Source organism: Panicum virgatum, chromosome 6N, assembly GCF_016808335.1.
Source record: "Panicum virgatum strain AP13 chromosome 6N, P.virgatum_v5, whole genome shotgun sequence".
Classification (NCBI taxonomy): Eukaryota; Viridiplantae; Streptophyta; class Magnoliopsida; order Poales; family Poaceae; genus Panicum; species Panicum virgatum.
The window spans coordinates 38,831,006-38,833,983 of record NC_053150.1 but is presented as its reverse complement, the minus strand read 5'-3'; the positions used below and the strand labels follow the sequence as shown (position 1 = coordinate 38,833,983).

Genomic DNA, 2,978 nt, shown 5'->3' with positions numbered 1-2,978 from the left:
TTACTTTTCTTTTGCCCTAGCTTTTCCAATCTACTATTTGTTGTTCCTCCGTCGTCTCTACGTCGATTGAGGGCGTTCTAGGTGGCCTGCCGACCCTAGAACAACCCTACATGCGCCTGCCCCGACGGGTCTTCCCGGGCTAACGTTCGTAGGCTTCGTCACCGATCTGCTCGGCGACAACCGGTCTGACCGGTATACCCGACCGGTCTGACCGGTCTAAGCATCGGCGCTGCATTGTGCCGTCGCTCGCTGCGCGTTCAAGCGTTTTTGTGTGTTGGCCCTAGTTCTGCGCCAACAGCCGCCACGGCTGCTCCCACGCCGCCGCCGCTCCCTGCGAGCCCACGTCGCCGCCGCCGCTCCTCGCGAGCCCCTGCAGGTGAGGCCGCTGCGGCTGCTTCCACCGTCCCACGCCGATGCCGCTCCCTGCAAGCCCGCACCGTCGACGCCGCTCCTCGCGAGCCCACGCTGCTGCTCCCCGTGTAGGCCGCGCCGCAGCTCCCAGCGCGTTTCCACTGCTTGCGCTCGCTTCTCGCGCTCCCTGATGCCGCTAGCGCCACCGCAGCCTCGGCTGTTGCCAGCCCGCGCGCCGCCAATCCGAGAGGCCTCGCACTCGGCAAGCGTGCCGCCGGAGCCCGGTGCGCAGGGCGGAGGCTAACGGCCAATGGGAAGAGAGAGAGAGAGACACGCTAGGCGGAGAGACGAGGTGGCGCGGGTTCCAGAGTATTCGCGACCGTCCGGTTCATGGGTTAATGGGCAAGAGATCCGCGAGGATACCTATCCATTGCTTGATCCGATGGCTTATCCATTGCTTGATCCGATGGCTAGAGGGTTAGCGGGCGACGTGGTCTTATTGGGCGCCCCCGGTTTGGTCCAAGAATCGTATATAGAGATTTGAGATATTTTTGAATGATGTATGGAAATCTTGTAAAATCCATGCATTCAAAACTTTGCGAGCTTGCAGCATATGGTTGTAATGCACATATGCAAATCCCGTCTTACTTTGGAGATTATTCCTTTGAATCACCAGAAGAATTTTTTTTTGAGTGGACCAGAAGAAAACTTGAGTTTGAGAGAGAGAGAGAGATAAAAAGTTAACAAAAATTCACATGCTTTCAAAGCATTGTTCAGTTAATCCCGGATTGTAACAGATGAAGAGAATTGAAGGCGATTAATTTCTCAACAGACTTGTAGGGGAATTAATTCCTATGTACTGAGTAGCAAGAAGATATCAACAGAATTGTTGCTTTAGCAAGTTAGATCGTGCTAATTAATTTAATGATTCTATTTTTCATGTGCTCCTAAAAAATGTCTTTTTTTTACATCACAGTCTATAAAGTGCAACTTTGACTTCCTAGGTATGGGTATGTTTTGGATGCTCTCCCAAGCGCTGCCTTTATTTGACTGAGCAGTACTCCTATATTGGAGGTAGATCATTATTGGGTGCATAGCAAGCTTTTCTTGTTTTCCACCGGCACTATTTTTCTACAGGCAAGCAAATTTTCTTATATTTCTTCATCATGAAAAGAAAGAACAAAGTTTCGATCGCTGTGCTTAATTACTTGAAATTTAATTTGCAAGAGATCATCACTTTGCAACGTGGTTTTGGTACAATAGTATGGGCAATATGATTACAAAGTTACCACTCGCATCATATGAAACTACAACACAAAAGTTACTACACACATCATATGAAGCAGCAACACTTTGCACACTCATTACTGTTAACTCCTCCAAAGCACAACCAATTACTGATCAGCATGCATAACACAATCAATAGGATGCTGCACAACCTGCTAGCAGATAACAAAAGCAATCAAACATGTCAAGAGCAGATGTGATGCGTTTTAGCATTAGGTCTAGTTAACCTTTTACAACCTTTTGGAGCCATGCCCTGCCAGCGCGCACACATTTTAGCAGGATCTACTGAATGCTTGCATGCATGCTGCTGCTGCAACTGCTTTTCACATACTATGCTGGAACAAAAAAAAAAGGAATGAATGCTGGTTCCCATAAGTGAGCAAGCATAATGAGAAAGGGTGCCCCGCCCTTTTCTGACCTGTGTGTTCTTTAAACTAAAGAAGGGCTCCTTTCCTTGCCGTACAAGGGAGAGGATGAATTTAGCATTCAGGAGATCCAGCAGTCCGAGAGAATGCTAACAAAGCAATTTTGTCTTGTTTACACTGCCTTTTGCGAGACCAGGCAACTTATTCTGGTATTAAAAAGAAAATTGGCACATGAATCAAGTCAAAGATGGGTATCCGGGTGAACAACCACACCTTAACGAACTAAGCTTTTTAGTCTTAGTTAAGCTTTTTAGTCTTAGTTCTAATGCTGAAACCTGAGCGTTTATCCACGCAGTCACCAATGAAATGTTGCCCGATCATTACCTCCTTATTATGCTTCAATTCATTTGGAACTGGATTTGGAGGGAATGGTAGAGAAATTAATTCATTTTCCACTCTAATAAAAAATGTATTGGAGATGAATAGTTTCATTCCAAACAATACATTATTAAGTTACCATTCATTGTTAACGTGCCAATGAATGAAAAATGACATGCAATTTCAAATTATAAGTCATTTTGGTATTTTTAGGTGCGTAGCAAAAAAAAGTTATGCACCTAAATATGCTAAAACGACCTTTAATTTAGAATGTAGGGAGCAGTACCCAACCATTTCTCAAACTAAAGGACTACATAGACGGATCTGCAGAGCAATGTGATACAGGTGGATATCCATTGGTGTTTTATTTTGTGGTATCATCACGCCTAGTTCGCTCGCAACTCACTGCTACAAAAATAATTTTTAGAGGTGGGTAAAAACACCATTTGTAGGGGCAGATGCGGTACTAGCTCCTATTTTTCGCAGCTAAAAATAGCTGTTTGCAGGAGCAAGTTACGTTGTCACTCGCCACCGAAAATTTATTTGGAGGGGCGGTTAGAGCATGATCCGCCTTCCAAATCAATTTCTAGTAAATAA

The 2,978-nt window shown here is 45.6% G+C and overlaps 1 long non-coding RNA gene across 2 annotated transcripts; it reads right to left on the bottom strand.

The window, feature by feature from the left end:
- Nucleotides 1-1,544: 1,544 nt before the first annotated feature.
- LOC120678728 lies at nt 1,545-2,197 on the bottom strand. 2 transcript variants are annotated; one of them, XR_005676714.1, is made up of 3 exons: nt 2,057-2,197; nt 1,876-1,973; nt 1,545-1,790 (listed from the first exon to the last, which is right to left on the bottom strand). It is a non-coding gene; the product is annotated as an uncharacterized LOC120678728 (long non-coding RNA). The 2 variants fall into 2 exon arrangements; XR_005676713.1 differs by having other exon boundaries at nt 1,545-1,973.
- Nucleotides 2,198-2,978: the final 781 nt, after the last annotated feature.